Here is a 17,176-nt window from a genome sequence, read left to right as displayed (position 1 = left end):
CCTAAGATTGTAAGCATTCTTGCACCTAATATGGAGAAGGCCTTTTGAATTCCGAGTTTTTCCACAATAGGAGGTAACCATTAACAACTGAAATCATAGATGATCCAGTCTAATGGATAAGTAGTAACAGAATTTTCTAGAAAATGTTTCATAGGATCTTGTAAACCGTCGTAGGCCTTCTTTAGAAGATCAAACCCCATACTAAAGCCTATGTCGGTTGTGGCTTCAGCATTTGGTGGTAAGTTTTCAACTCGAGGTAACGGAAGAGGGACTAGAGTGATCAAAGGGGCTAAGTTTTCAGGGATGTTTGGAAGGCGTTTGCGGTTTCGAGGGGTTGAAACAAAGAAAATATGGTGTCCCTTTGTAGCTAAGCGTTTGGAGAGCTGTAGGAAAGGTAGCATGTGACCGAATGCTAGCCATGGGAACATTACTATGTTGAGCTTCTTATTGTCTTACATGGTTCTGGTAAGAGAGATTTCTGTATTGTTTATTTAGCGTTTACCCCAAATATATACATACAACTATACAAGTAACTCAGAGAGCTCGGTCGTTAGCTTATACATTCATTTTTGGAGGTCAACGTGTTACTTTCACCATATTCTGTTTAATATAGATGACAAGTAATTTACAATGGATAAAGTATTATTATTACTAGTTTTGTGCCTGTGCAAATATGCACAGATTCATAATAGTAAGCTTTATTAACAATGACTTATGTAACATTTTTTTTTTTTTAAATTTTAAATTTGTTTATTGTATACCCTTAAAATTCTTGTTTGTTTATATTAAAATGATTTTAAATTATTTGATACAAATTCAAAAAAAAAAAGGGGGGAAAAAAAGAAGCTTTTTGGAGGGAAAAAATTTCATAGAATTGTGTCAAGTGTTTTATTTGGTAATTACTTTAGTACTCCCTCCGTCCCCTAATACAAAGCCTTATTTCCTTTTTGGATAAACCAAAATACAGTGCCTCTTTTTATTTGAAGGTTGTATTTTTTGACATTATTATCCTCTTTTTTGATGAGTTGTCATCTTTTTTTCATTACTTTTTTGTACTTTTAACCTCAACTTCTAACACTTTCTCTCTCTATCTTTTCAATTATTCCTAACTACTTTTTCTTTCTCTCTATCTCTCTCTAACCCCACATGCACATATGTACTTTTAATTATTAGTTTTAGGAAAAATTGACTGGAATAATCCCAACTTTGCCTTATTCGCTCAAAATAATCCCAACTTTTAATTATTTTTTTAATAATTCGAACTTTGATATCAATTTACTCTCGATGGTCCCAAGTCACCTGTAATCGGTTGAATAGGTAAGTTTTTTTTTTTAAGTTTAATTTACACGTGTCACCACGTGATTAGTCAAAAAATACTAATTAACACTTAAAAAACTGTTATTTATTATTTAACACTTAACTACTCAATAAAACTAATTAATTAAAAAAATAATTAATTTAAAAAAAATAATTTAAAAATAATAATAAAAAAAAAAAACCCACCACCACCGGCCACCCTCCCTACCCCGCCCAATCCAGCCCTTTGCCCTGCCCAGCCCTCCGCCCTCGCATCGGCGCTGCCCTCACTCTACCCCTTGCGTCGCCCCTAAACCACCATACCCAACAATGGCGAGATGCCGAGATCAGTAAGATCCTCGATCATTTTCTCGCCTCTACTCCCCACCAATTTCAATCTTCGTCACCTCCATTACGCCACCACCATCCGATTATTCTCCGCCAGCTGCGCCGCCCGCGTGAAAGTAGAGAAAGCTCTGAATTGCAGCATCTAATTATTGTGCTAGGGTTTCGAAAGTGGAGGAGGGGCAGTTGAGGGCTTTTTGCGGCGGAGGAGGAGTTTTTTAGGGGTTTTCGGGGGAGGGAGAGGGGTTTTGAGATTGGGGTAATGGTAATTTAGGGGGCGGCACAGGGGTAGGGGCGGAGGGCCGGTGTCGACGCCGGCGAAAGCGTAGGATCTTGGCGCGGCGGGAGGGGCAGGGGCGGAGGGCTGGCCGGATAGGGTGGTTGGTCTGGTGGAGGATGAGGTGGTGAGTGTTTTTTTGGTTATTGAATTAATTATTTTTGGAAATATTTTTTTAATTTTATTTTTATTTTTATTTTTTTGACCAATTACATGCCGACACGTGTCAGGTAACTTGTTGTAACAAGTTAGATGACCGGTTGGAACCATTGGAAGCAAATTGATATCAAGTTCGGATTATAAAAAAGTAATCCAAATTTGGGATTATTTTGAGCGAATGAGGCAAAGTTGAGATTATTTTTGCCAATTTTTTCTTAGTTTTAAAGAATTTACAACTTTCTTATTTCTTGGGCAAAAACCAAAAGAGGCTTTGTATTAGGAGACGGAGAGAGTATATAGTATAGAGAAGGAGTAATCATGTGCATATAAATAATTTGGGGGCGAGTAATATAATATGGGGGTAAGATCAAATACTTGTTTGAACATTGCTACCATTACTTGTATCCACGTAGTAATATACGGAGTCATACTCTACCTTATATTGTCCTATTGCTAATATTTAGGTTAAACTATGAAAATTTTGGCCGTAAATTCTTATTAATCTTTAAAAGATGACATAGTCACGTGGAATTTTGTTGAATTCGTCTTAACGTATATTTTCTTAATATCACAATCCACAGTAAACCCTTCTAGATTATGCAATGAGCATTCTTTCTAATTTTGCATCTACATACGGCTCAAAATTGATTTCATCGAGGCCCTTACGATCACCAAAAGATCCTTTTGCACAGAATTTCAGACCTCTCTTAAATAGAAAACCTGAAAAACCTGGCAGTTTGATAAGTAAAGGATTTAACTAACCAAAACCTCAAATGGACATCAGAAGACATGTTTTCAAGAGAACAAGGGTACTGAAAGTCTGAAAGACTAAATTTTTGTAGCTGCAGACAGAAATGAGATTCGTGACACTTTGTATATAATTTCATCAAAATCATATGTGACCGCTGTGTGCCTCTTTCAAGAATTACATAAGAAGGCTCATTTTCAGTCAGATAGATATTACACTAGATCAGAATTGGTAGAAGAAGAAAACAAATGAAGTTTATCATATGAACCAAATCAAGTTGATGCTGCTTTCTTCTTAGGCTTTTTCTTTTTCTGCCTTCTCTTGTTACGAAATTTTGGCTTCTTTGCAATCTGTAGAAGACGATTACCCTTGGTAATTCTAGTATTCAGCATTGATGTATCCTTGACTTTCAGAGAGTGCTCCTTCCTCTTGGGCGGAAAAACCTCGGTTATTGAAGGATCCAACACATCTCTTGAGCATTGTAGAGCAATACCCATTCTCTCTGCCTCATCCCAAAGCTCTTTGCCCTTCTCAAATTCACCACACTTACAAAATTTTGGAATCAAAACATCATACACCGGACCATAATTACCAGCTGAGCTTTTCTTCATGCGACCAAACAACTCCAATGCATAATTTACTCTCTCAACCCCACAAAGAACACCAATCAGGTCATGATAAAACTTTGCTGGTGGCTCGAGCCCATCTTCTGCCATCAATTCCAGTATCTGATTACCTTTTCCAAACCTTCCCGTCAAGTATAAAACCCGAATTAAAAGATAATAGGTCACCCAATCAGGAGCACAGCCTGATTTCCTCATGGAATCAAAGATTCTGAGCGACTCCTTTACTCTTCTTGTTCTACCCAAACAAGAAAGCAACACATTGTAACTTATTGAATTTGGAGTGATCTTGTATGTTTTCATTTCCATGAACACGTTAAGAGCTTCTGGCACAAGCCCAGACGGGTTTTTCTTAAGTTTATACTCACAAAGGCACCTAAGGTACGTGTTGAAGCAATAAAGATCCAGAGTAATTTTCCTCGACTTCATCTCCTGGAGAAGTCTACGAGTCTCCTTGACATTTCCCTGCACAGACCAACCATATAATATACTCCTATAAACACAAGACTCTGCACCGGATATCTTATCCTTATGATGATACACAACCCCTTCTGCCCCTCTTGCATGGCCTTTTGCACAAAGCGCATTAACAATAGCAGTGACAGTCATTCTGTCCTATGCACACTTGAACAGGTCCAGATTTTTAAAGATGCCCAGTGCATCGTCTTCTCTCCCCATCTTCACAAATAATTCAGCCACAATTCCGAAAGTCTGTGCTTCCAAAACCCTTTGATCCTTACGAAGATCTGCCAGCAAAATGTCAACTGCCCTATGATCCTTCTTCTCAGCAAAAACCCGAATGGCATGGTTAAAGTCCTTATCCCCCAAAGCCGAACCCAAACTCTTGCATGACCATGTGAAGAAACGAAGCAACCGCCTCGTGGATGCTTCCTCTTTACAATGATTCACCACTTCGACCACAATTGAAGGGGTTAAGTGAACTTCACATTTCTTAAGACTCAATTCCAATTCATTTAGGCCACCAATAGGAGTCGAAACAAGGCTGCATAGCTCCTGAAACCCAGGAAGGTTTTGTAGAGCAGTAGTAGGAGGAGGTGTTACCATTGTGGTATACAAAGAAAAGCGAAAACCTTTCAGCTTCAGGGTATATATTCTTTTTACATTACGTTCTCTTAGGTAATTCATCGAACACTTGGTGAGCAAGAGCAATACACGCAAATTCAGGCATAAGAGTAAAAAGACTTCAAATTCCAAATTGTTGCTGAAGATTGGTTGGCATAAATCACAATAATAATCGCTTCTTTTACGATTATACAAGATTGAATCTGAAGCTGAAATGAATATAATGTGATTATCTGAAGTTTGATTGGTCGAAATTGAGAAGCGCGGGAACTTTGCAATTAAAAACTTGATGAGATACGAGATAACTCTAAATCTCTAATTATGTAATTATGTTAGGGATGGATAATGACCATTTCAAGTTATGAAGAAATGGACTTCTGGAAGATTGTAACTTGTAAGGAGAGCAAACTGGGTTGGTTATACTCTGATAAAATGAGCACGTGTGTTAGTATATGTTTCGGATGAAAACAATTCTGCATTTTCATGCATTGTAATTGTCTTCTATATTGATACTGTTGTATTTCTTTCTGTATTGGAGAGTCTTGATTTTGATGTAATTAAGAATATTAGTGGCAGGGTTTTATTTCTGAAGGAATCATGTTTGCTCTTTTACGAATTGCATATAAGTGGAATTACGCACACTAATCTTATCTCTTGGAATAGCTTTTTCCTTGAAGTAGTCTTTATTTGCAACCTTTGTTTTGCTGTTGATTCTAAATTTCCATTGCATGCCCCAACAGGCACAAATCATGCTTGGTATGGTGCAGGTGCCGCAAGCGGTAACACTTTTCTCTGTGTATAATTTCTTCCAGCTTTAGCTACTTAGTTTAGCATAACTAATAGACTCTGACCCAGGTTCAGAGCAATCAGCCTCAGGCAGCACCGCAACCATCACCTCCTGTTCAGCAAACAAATATCCATGCAGCTCACTCAGCACCTAAGCAAGTTAGTTTGCCGGACCAAGCAAATATATCCAAGGCTCAAGTTCCTGTGAGAAAGCAACAACATAATCAACCTTCATTGCCAATCGCGTCAACTACTATGTAGGGTATGCATTCTCAGTTCATACCACCACAAGTAGTTGAGCAGCCTAGGGGTCCTTGAATACCCAGGCAAGCCAAATGCCACATCCGCAGTCTTCTCAAGTTCCTAATATGCCCCCACTATCGATGCATTCTGGATCACAGCCGCCTCCTGCTCATCAACCCCCCATGCCACCTGTGCCTGGCCATTTACAGCAACCAATGCAAACAACTGGTGTTTCTCATCATCAGCTACAACCTCCACTACCTCCACAGCCTAGGCCTCCAATAGGTCCTTCGTCTGGACCTTTCTTGTGGGCTGAAAACTGGACTCGGCCCAAGTGATGACTGGGACGAGGTTTCCTGCACAACATACACACGCAAAATAGCCTCGGGGATTGTGCCGAGAAAGGCCCCTCCAATGCCGAAGTCAGTACAGTGTTTCTAGAGAGAGAAAGCTATGCAAGAGAATTAATTGCTTGAGGCTTGAAATGAATGAATGTAAAAAGAGAGAAGTCAAGGCTTTTATTCCTTGCTCAAATAAATAAATTGGGCCTTGAAATCATATCGGCTTGCCATGTTTATCGGGCCTTTGACTGACCTAGCATGCTTTAGGAGAGTTGGACCTTTTTTGAGCTTTGTAATTGAATCATTTGTGGACCAGCCTAATTGGAGTAAATTGAATCCAAACAACTTGCCCCCCAGACCCGATTCGGTAGTTTGACGAGTTGGGTTTTGATTTGCAAAATGGAGGGAAGCAAATGATTAATTAGCATTTGAATTTCGTGGTTATTGAGGCAATAACGGCTATTTGTAGTTATTAGGGTATATTGAGAGTTTAGTGGGTGGCTGCCAATTTAGGATATGTCTCTGTTTATTCCGAACTTGATTTGTTGTAGCTCGGGGATCCGAGCATAATTTGCTGCTTTGAATGCATTGTTTTCTTCTCCAGCTGCTTTGCCTCTTTTACTTAGTCTTGCACTTTTCTCTCTTGTTAATTTTTCTAAGTGTTGAGCTTCGGCTTGAACCTATTTGGTCCCCACTTGCTGAAAAAGTAAGACTGGCTGAGTGCTTCTTGTCCCCCAGAAATCTGAAGTCATAGTCTTAGGATTTATAAGGTATTTGCTTTTTTAACTGGTATAGATGAAGACATTCTTCGTTCTGCCTTGTATTAAGCAAAATATTTTTGAAGTTTCTATGCTTTTTTTTTTTTTTTTGAAGAATCTATGAGTTCGCTGCTCAGAAGTCTTAGACTTCGAGAGCAGTATTCTCTTGATCCTTGAAAGTTTCTCGAGGGAATGACTATCTGAAGCACAATGCTAGAGTATGGCAATGCCTCGGATATAACACCACTGAAGCACAATGCCAGTGCTTGGCTATGCTTCAGATTTGTCCACGGCCTCTTTGTCCAAGGGACTGATTTATCAGAAGTACCGTGCCTTCATATGGCTATACTTCGGTTGTGAAATCATTGTTCCCTGTTGGGCGGGTTTGGCTGCAATCCGAAGTATTATGTCGCTGTTAGGCTACTTCGGACAGTGCCGAACAGAAACCCCTTTTCAAAAAACCTAGAAGACATAAAATAGAAATTAAACTTTCAAAATTGATAAGAACGGTGGCTCGAAGGCCTTTCATTAATTTTAAAAGCTGCACTTACATAGATTGTTCTTCCCCGAAGGGTTTACACATGAAATTTTTTCAGTACATCAGCATTCCAGTGGTTTTTCAACTCGGTTCCATCCAACTGACGAAGTCGGTAGGTTCCAGGTTGAAGCTCATCATAAATTTCATAAGATCCCTCCCAAGCGGCTGAGAGTTTCCCATGAATGCGGCTTTTTTTCATTGCTGCGGTATTTCGAAGAACCAAGTCCCCAATTTTGAGTGGTCTTGCATTGACCCTTCGGCTATAAAACTTGTCGATTCTTTGTTTGTATGCAGTCATTCTGTCTCGAGCCGAATCTCTGACCTCATCTAGAAAATCGAGGGATTCTTTCATGAGTTGTTCATTTTCTTCGGCTGAGAAGTGGTGCACTCGCAAACTTTCTATGCCAATTTCGACTGGAAGGACGACTTCGGATCCATACACCAGCTCAAATGGTGAATGTCCCATAACCTCTTTTTCGGTTGTCCAAAGTGACTAGAGGGTTCCAGAGAGTTCCCATATCCACTTGGACTTTTGATCCTCAACCCTCTTCTTGAGTGCGTTGAGAATCTCCTTGTTTGCTGCTTCGGCTTGACCGTTGCTCTGCGGATGGCATATTGCAAAATAGGCCAACTTGATGCCAAACTCAGAGTACCGCCTCAGCGACAGATTGTCAAATTGTCTCCCTGAACGAAGACAAAGACCTTCGGAATTCCGAAGCGAGTGATAATATTCTACTAGATGAATTTCCTGACAGTTTGCTCAGTGATGTTCGAGGCTGCCTTGGCCTCGGCCTCGATCATTTGCTAAAATAGTCAATGCCGACTACCAGCCATCTTTTCTGGTACGGAGCATCTGGGAATGGTCCTAAGATATCCAGCCCCCATTGAGCAAATGCAAGAGGATTCAGAATTGGCTGGAGATCTCGGGCTGGCTGATGGATAACTAATGTGAATTTTTTGACATTTCTCGCATTTTCTGAGTAGTTCCTTGGCGTCTATGATCATGGTGGGCCAATAATGCCCTGCCCTCAGTGCCTTGTGGGCCAAAGTTCTCCCCCCGATATGATTCCCACAGATGCTGAGGTGAATCTCCCGAAAGACGTAGTCAGCATCTGTTGGTCACACACATTTCAACAGTGGGAGTGGGAAGGATTTTTTCAGTATCTCTCCTCTGAAGACGATGAATCTTGAGCTGATTCTCTTCAGCTTGGAGGCTAGGTTTCTGTCTTCGGGAATTTCTCCCCGAAGTTTGTAAGCTAGGATGGGGTCCATCCAGCTCAGTTCGTGTGTGACGTAGCAAATTTCATGTGCTTCGTCAACACTTCTTTTTCGCCGTACCTCAACATAGACAAATCGGTTCAGCTCGGTTAGAGTTTAACTTGCAAGTTTGGAGAGTGCATCGGCTTGTGAGTTCTGACCCGTTGGGATCAGCTCGACTTCAAAAGTTCTCAGCTTCGCAATTATCGTTTTGATTTTTGCGAGGTAAGCCCCATACTCGCCTCGGATCTGATTTGTGACGAGCTGAGAGTCTGTCTTCAAATAGACATGCTCGGCTTCTAGTGATATGCACAGTTCTAGGCCAGCGATCGCTGCCTCATATCCTGCTTCGTTGTTCGAAGCTCGGAATGCAAACTTGAGTGCATACTCAAAGGACTTGCCTTTGGGTGAGGTAAGTACTACCCTCGCCCCCGAACCATTTACAGTCTTCTTTTCTTCATCTAGTGTTTCCTGGTAAGAGCACTCGGCCAGGAAGTCCGCCGGAGCTTGTGCCTTGATGGATGTCCTCGGCTGGTAGCTGATGTTGAACTCAGTGAGCTCGAAGGCCCACTTTGCCAGCCTACCAGATTTTTCCACTTTACTGAGGACTTTTTCCAGTGGCTGATCAGTTAAGACCACTATTTGATGACAATCAAAATAGATCCTCAGTTTGCGAACGGTTACCACTACTACATATGCAACTTTTTCGAGTAAAGGGTAGCGGGTCTCGACATCCGTCAAAGTGTGGCTGACGAAGTAGATCGGCTTCTGGACTTTGTCTTCCTCCTTCAGCAGAACTACGCTTATAGTCCCGGAGGCTTTCGTCCTCCCCTTGCTGCACGCTCATGAGCTCCGCAGTTGTTTTCTCTCGGCGGTTTTGCCGTAGAAAACTTGCTATTGAACTTGTTTGAGAGGTCTTTCCAACCAGGTATTGAGCCTTCCTTTACACCTTTGGTGATCCATGCTTGTGCAACACCCTTCAAAGTTGTTGGAAAGTATTTGCACCAGGTCACTTCTGACCTGGGGTTCAGATGCATTTGCCCCTCGTAGGAGGTAAGGTGGTCCTTCGGGTCTGAAGTACCATCATATGTGATGTGTGCCAGGATTTTTACTGTCGGCACATGCTCTTTCAGAATCCAGCTCTGGAATGGGGAACTAGAGGGAACCATCACGACTTTCCCTTGTTCCCAGGTGATGGGACCTCGCTTCCCCCTCTTAGAGAGGTAAAAGTGGTTTTCGTCCTCGGCTGGGATGGTGCAGGGTAAGGTGCAGTTCCTTAGAGGTAGGTGAGGCGACTGTGCACGCTCCCCTCCTCGGGCCGATGCGTTCGTGAACGTTTCAGCGGGCAGTCTCTTGCAACGTGGATGCGGTGTTGCTGCTTTTGATACTTCGGAGCTCGGAATCATCGAAGAATTGTAGGTTTCTTTTTCTTTCCCGTTCAGTTCTCCAAGTGTCCTCGTCCCAGTATTCGAGCTCCTTAAAAGATGGAACTCGCTCTCCTTCCTCTTGCCCTATCCTCCTTCTCAAGTGTCTCGGCTGCTCTATGGTGTCAGCGCGCACTGAGGGAGTAGGAGGTGGGGGATGCTGAGTCGCTTGGGCCTTCATGAAATCCATGAAGTTAGCGAGGGCTCTTGCCATTTCCTCCGTAGAGGGACCCGTTTGGGGCGTCCCCCTTGGACGGGACTGGGAATAGCAGCTAGGAGTTGGACTCTTAGCGATTGACTGGCTCGGCCAATGAGAACTTGGCAGCTGAACTATGTTGTGAGGTGATCTATCCGACAACATTCCTTGACGATGTAGCCTCAGAAGATGATGAAGAAGGTGGTCCTTTCTTTAAGGGTGAAGATGGAATTGAGCCTTTCTATGAGGAAGAAGGACCATTCTTTTTTTGGCGCTCTTTTCGCTCTTAGTCATGTTGCTAAGATGATGGATTTTTGGCTTGTTTTTTTAATGTCATTCCCACAGACGGCGCCAAATTGTTTCGGATGAAAACAATAGGTCCTTCGTCTGGATCTTTCTTGTGGGCTGAAAACTGGACTCGGCCCAAGTGATGACTGGACGAAGGTTTCCTGCATAGCAAACACACGTAAACTGGCCTCGGGGGTTGTGCCGAGGAAGGCCCCTCCGATACCGAAGTCAGTACAGTGTTTCTAGAGAGAAAGCTATGCAAGAGAGTTAATTGCTTGAGGCTTGAAGTGAATGAATGTAAAAAAGAAGGAAGTCAAGGCTTTTATACCTTGCTCAAATAGATAAATTGGGCCTTGAAGTCAGATGGGCTTACCATGTTGACCGGGCCTTTGACTGACTTGACATGCTTTAGGAGAGTTGAACCTTTTTTGGGCTTTGTAATTGAATCATTTGTGGAGTAGCCCAATTGGAGTAAATTGGACCCAAACAGTATATACTCGTACTCGTTAGTCGTATCACATCGAAAATCAGATCCTACACTTGCGAGCATGGTGCAAATATAACTTATAGGCTTATAGCAAATATTATTAGGGTATTTTAACCATTAATGAGATATGTTTATCAAGGGTATATGTGTTGATATGACTTAAAAGTAATAGCAGGTAGGCGTTAACTAAAATGTTTGACACGGTAACTTTTACAAATAACGGCGGATTGTCTCTTTTTGACCAAAAATACGGATAGTCCGAAGGAATGTCTCTATGTTTGTGAAACATAGAGGTGTGCGGGACAATACCGACACCGATATGGATCAGGTAAATTGGGTTGGGCCTTGACATCTGGTTCATTTCCAATACCAGCCCATTATCTATATCAGCCTATTTTGCCAGCCATGTGGAGAACTACTTCTGGCCACGTGGACACCCACTACCCACTTGACAAAATAACTAAGTGGACCGACATGTAGCACCAACTTGAGAATTTTTAAATAGCCAAGCATATTTCACTTCTAAGGTGCACTTTTCTTAACCTAAACACACTTAAACCAACTTTTTTTACGCATATCATCTACTCCATAGTTCAGTATTCGGATCATAGCTGGAAGTCGGGAACACCGAAAGAAAACAAAACAATGCTCGATATTCTATAGTTAACCCTTAAAAGTTAAAACCGCATAAAATCATACTGTAAAACAAAATAGCTGTCGACCAAAAAACAAGATAAAGAAAGTTCCTTTGTTTAAAACAGTGTTGAAAAAGTTACATTTTTGCCATTGCCAAGATCATCCCCAACACCAAATAATCGCTGCAAACTCCTTTTCGCTGGAAATTCCCGGATCTCTCCTTTTTCGATAAATCAAATTACGACCTTCGATCACCGGCGTCAATTTCCGATCAATTTTCTGGTAACCGTCTTCTCTCCCCTTAATTATTTAGTTAATTTTCTCTTTAATCGAACCCAATTGATTAATCTAGGGTTTTCATTACGAATTGAATTTGATGTTCATCGAATTTCCCTTTATTTTGTTGGAATCAGGGTAGACAGAGACCAATTTCAGAATTAGTCATCAAAGAAATATTCGGAAAAATGAGTCAGGTTTTTTGAAGGGTATGAGCGTCAATATTGTGAAATTTCAGCGAATTTGACTCGGAAATGTTCTGCTGCTGCTGCTCTCAATGGAGGTGATTCCCAATTTTTCTGAATTCCTTTATTGTTTTGGTGAATTACTTTGTGTTATATAATGGCGGCAAATTCTTTATTTATGTAGAATGAGGGTTTTCAGTTATAATTAAGTGGGTGGAAAGAAATGGTTGAATGATTGGATGGTTTGTGATTGTATAATTTGGGATTATTGTCTTGGGTTAATCCCTAAGGTTGATTAAACTCAGATGGTTTGGAGGGAAGTTGGGGCGAAGTCGTTAGAATAGGAATTGATCATGGCAGCATTGTATACCCTCCCTTTCTGGAAGGAATCAAAAGTTGAATATCAAATACTCGAGCGTGGCCATTTTTTTGGTTGAATCTATCTTGATTCTTAGCATGGCCATTTTTTGGGTTGTTTGCTAGCTTTGCCTGCTTATCGTAGTTGGACCAATTATTTCATATTAATTCCACTTTTGACCCCTTTAGCTTCGGGAGAATAAGATGTTGATAGGATCTCCCTATAGGTGATGTGCAAAGGGTTACTCAAATCACATAATCTTAATTAATATTTGGTGTGGCTTATCTTGTAAATCAAAGCTGTAATGGATATACTTAGTGATTTAAAGTTGTTTTTGGGTTCTGAGAAATGGAGCAACAGTTTGCCCAAGCCAGCATGTCCAATTTCCCAATCTAGTTAGTATTTGATTAGCTTCAGATAATTTTGGTATTGATAATATTTTAATTATTTCTTTAAGAGTTCTAATATTTCAATTGTTGTAGAGATTTTCTACAGGGTTCAATTGAGCTTCCCATTTTAAGGGTTAATTGTATTACATGAGAGAGACTTGAATTTTGATTATTGTGCTGAGTCTTATGCTTGATTTATAAGGGTTCTAGAGCGAATTATAAACCCTTTTCCTTGTTGCTTGTGCGCTTCAAAATCCTCCAAACTTGCGCTTAGGGATCTATCTTGATCGTATCAATAAGACTTGACCAACCTGTTTATCTGGTAACATAAACTTTTGAAGAAGCAAGTTTCATTGGTTTTACTTACCAAAGCAAGGGGATCTTTATGGTGTTATTTGAGAAAAGAGCTATGTTTTCTGTTTTACAATCATTAAATCCTTGTCGTATATTTCTTACTGGGGACTGCTGAGTGATGGGAGCACATTTAATTCTAAATATAGAGAGCTTGGAGTTTATAATGATGTAAAATACAACTTTAGAAGATACGTATTTCTCAGTGTTGCAGGGTTGTGGGTCGGTTAAGCAGGGGAAGCCCATCTGCAAGCTTACCCCAGCAACAACAAATATCAAGATTTTGTTTCTGTTGGGGTAGTTGGATGATTGGAAGGTCATTGGTCAACTTTTGTTTCATGGGGAATAAAGTACAGTTTATTAAGATGCATTATTTTGACACTTTTAATTCGAGGACAGAATTTTATCTTTTAATCCTGCTAAATCTGTCAAGATAAATATTATATAGACATCTTAAGGTGCAGCATCTAATGAATCTATTCTATGATCAACCCTGAATCATGTGATGAATGAACGGGCTCCATAAGATCCAGTCGAATGGGTGATTTTGCTGTTATTTTCTTATTGAAAGATATCCAGTGTTTTTCTGCAATGTCTGTTTTCCTCATTTGGCAACTTGATAGCACTCTCTACTAGACAGATTTTGATTTTACTTTGGCTGATGAGATTATAGTTGGAGGCTGGAGCTTCACAACCTGGAAAACTCTGCAAGTCTGCATACTAAATTACTAAGACAGAAATATATACTGCTTTGCATTAATTAAAACGAACTTACATTCCTCAAGATGTTGTATGGCACTTCTCTTCACTAATCATAATATTTTAATTGAATCATCATTCGTTGGTGTGGCTATTGCCATTTTTTTGTCTGATTTATCCAGTGCTGCTTTGCAGAACAGAAGAAACAGAAAGTCTCTGAAATCAAAAGTGGGTTGGAAGAAGCAGAAGCACTGGTATTGTATAAGATCTTTTCTGTTGCAATTCTTCTTGATCAACATTAATCTTAAGTCAACCCTTTGCAAGTTGTGGTTACAAATATGTTTCTTCTTTGAACATGTCCAGATCCGGAAAATGGACCTGGAGGCAAGAGCATTGCAGCCGAATGTGAAAGCTATGGTACTTACCAAGCTTAGAGAGTATAAAAATGACCTAAGCAACCTGAAATCTGAGATCAAAAGACTTTCTTCTACAGACAGTCAAGCCGCCCGAGATGCGTTACTGGAATCGGGCATGGCTGATGCACTGATGGTTAGTGTTGTATATTTTGTTTATTATGACCTATCTCATTATCTGTATGGCGAACAACTCTAGTCAATTAGTTGACTTATTATACTTCCTCCGTTTCTTTTTAGTTGCAACACTTTCCTATTTTGGAAAATTGTTAATTACTTGCAACACTTTCCATTTTTGACATTTCTTTCTCTCTCTCTCTCCTACCACATGGGTCCCTCTTATTTTTCTCTCTATCTCTCTCCTCTTCCAAAATTTCCTAGGAGATTGTGAAAATAAAAGTGTTGCAACTAAAAAAAAAGCGGAAGTATATTCTTCATCCAAAAATTGAAGAGAAACTTGTGAATTGTTTGTAAATAAAAGTAACGTAGTATATTTTTAAACATGACTACTTATATGAATCTTGCTGATCATTTCATATTTTTTTGTTTGTTTATACGCGGTTCAGGCTTCTGCTGATCAAAGAGGGCGGCTATTGATGTCAACAGAGAGATTGAATCAGTCCACTGACAGAGTCAGGCAGAGCAGAATGACCATGCAGGAAACTGAAGCTATTGGGGTTTCTATACTAGAGATTTGCATTCGCAACGCCAGTCACTTTTGCATGCTCATAATACAGTAAGCAGTGCTTCCTTTTGTGTGACATGTATCTTTTTTTTTCCCTTGGAAACCCTTAAACATTGAATTTAATCTTCAGTATTTGCATACATTTTGAGCTTTTTTGTCAAGCCCGTTTTCTAATCAAATTTATGCTAATTATTGTACCCAGCTTCATGGGGTTGACGAGAATGTTGGCAGAAGCAAGAAAATTCTGACTGCAATGTCAAGGAGAATGAACCGGAACAAATGGATTATTGGTACTATCATCGCAGTACTGGTCCTTGTAGTTGTGTTGATCATTTACTTCAAGTTGATCCATTAGTTTGTCAACTATGTATTTAAAGCCCTATAGTATTTGGCAACTCGCCTTGTTGGCAGTCTGATATCCATGATCTTCAGTGTGATTAATCATTTTATCATTTTGTCGTTGCTAAGTTTCTTTGTTCGTCAATTCATATTATGTTATGCCACTTCACATTCTTTGGCCAAGTTTAATATAGCCTGTGTCAATGTTTGCCCTTAAGTCCCATCTTTGTCAATCAGCAGCTATTGTGTAAAGGTTAGCACTTGACATATTTGTTTTGGAGTTAACAACTACTTCAAATACTTGTACTTTGTTTTACAGTAATTTTTTTTTTCCCCTAAACATACTAATTTGGGTAATTGCCTCTGATACTTGTTAGAATCAAAGAGTAACTGTCTCTGCCTTTTTGGAACTTTTCTGAATTTTTGTTTTGGTTGCTAATCTTGCTATTGCTGGCTTTGCATTTGCCTCAGGCTTATTTCTTGGCACACTAGATCTATATTTATATCTATTTTTATGCAATTTGTGCTTCACATTTCGAAAACATGTAATAGTACTCGTAGTATTGAAAAAATAAATTTTAAAAAGGTGTATGTAAAGTAAGGATGCTGTAAGTAAATTATGTTGATACCAATCATCTCTAGCTAAACTTGGCCTATAAATAAAAAACAATATTCACTTCACCTTTTTTTTAACAATTTAGATTATGGTAAGAAATGTTCATGTAAAACAAGCTCAAGATTCGTATAAAAACCAATTAAGCAATGAGAAGTTCAGAAAGCAAACTTAACAAGGATGAAACTACACTTACAAGGAATTACTACAACTCTATCAAACTACAAACGTTGATTGTATGGCATCGTATACTCCGTATCTAGTGGTATTCACAGTATGGGGTGCCTTAAGAATTGGAGCTAGAAAGTAACAACTTTCGTAGATTTATCAAGCAAAACTTCATTGTAAATGTAGCAAACTTGTGCATGTTCATAAAGTTGATATCATGACAATGAAAAATAAGGAAAAGGGATGAGATATGGCCGAGTGATATTAATATTATTAGCTTTGCATATATGTATGCCAATGGTTTCCTTACAAGTTACTATTAACTTACCTCCCTCTGCCAAAGAATATTTTTTGTTCTTTGTTTCTCATTTGGTACAATGAATTAAGTTTGCAACAAGTATACCAAGTATGACACTAAACCTTTCTTCCAACAAAATGATAAGAATAAGTTATTTTAACAAATACTTCATACTTGGGTCTAAAACAAATTTCATTGTTCTTTTTGTTGTTCTTCCACTAACAAAAGTCTTGGGTGAAACCATATCATACTAGTTCAAAATAATCTACCAATATATCATAGGAAATTATTAAAATTCGTTAGACGGTCAAATCCTAACATATAATCCAATTTGCAACACCTTTTATGAATTTTTTTTTTCTTTTTTTACGCCTTATTCTTGACGAATTAAGCAATGTTAATACATATTAAGTAAGATTACATATGTTCTTCTATACTATTTGGATGTTGAGGGCTTTATAGCCTTTTTCAAACTACTTTGTATCGAATTGAAAATTGAATATATTAAATATAATATGTTCCAATTATGAATATGAATTACTATAATCAACTATAAGAAAGTGTAAAATAATCCTTGTGATTGACAAAAAATAAAATGTAAATTTTTATTAAAACTTTGCCTATGTAACCCTCCTATAGTAGATGTGATCTTTATTAGTAAATTAGTTATTCTCTATTTATAAGCGACTCTTCCAAAATTTGATGTTCACCTATAATATTATGTATTTAAAATGTTCTTACCCTACTATAAACAAACTGAATTTTTGTAAAAAAAATTAATTGCATGCATATTACCAAAGACACTAGTTCTCTCACCACTCATTTTTACAATTGAAATATTATTGCATCTATCGAGAGTCAAATCGGACAACAGATTAGATAATTAATGTAGGCCATTTAGTATTTGGCAGTATGAA

General features: G+C 39.1%; 2 pseudogenes; one reads left to right on the top strand and one right to left on the bottom strand.

The window, feature by feature from the left end:
- Positions 1-3,097: 3,097 nt before the first annotated feature.
- LOC110719811 lies at positions 3,098-8,309 on the bottom strand (annotated as a pseudogene).
- A 3,365-nt stretch (positions 8,310-11,674) lies between these two features.
- LOC110719825 lies at positions 11,675-15,344 on the top strand (annotated as a pseudogene).
- Positions 15,345-17,176: the final 1,832 nt, after the last annotated feature.

The sequence above is a fragment of the Chenopodium quinoa genome, unplaced genomic scaffold, assembly GCF_001683475.1.
Source record: "Chenopodium quinoa cultivar QQ74 unplaced genomic scaffold, ASM168347v1, whole genome shotgun sequence".
Taxonomy (NCBI): domain Eukaryota; kingdom Viridiplantae; phylum Streptophyta; class Magnoliopsida; order Caryophyllales; family Amaranthaceae; genus Chenopodium; species Chenopodium quinoa.
Note: the sequence above shows the minus strand (reverse complement) of the source record. Positions and strands in the feature narration are given on the sequence as shown.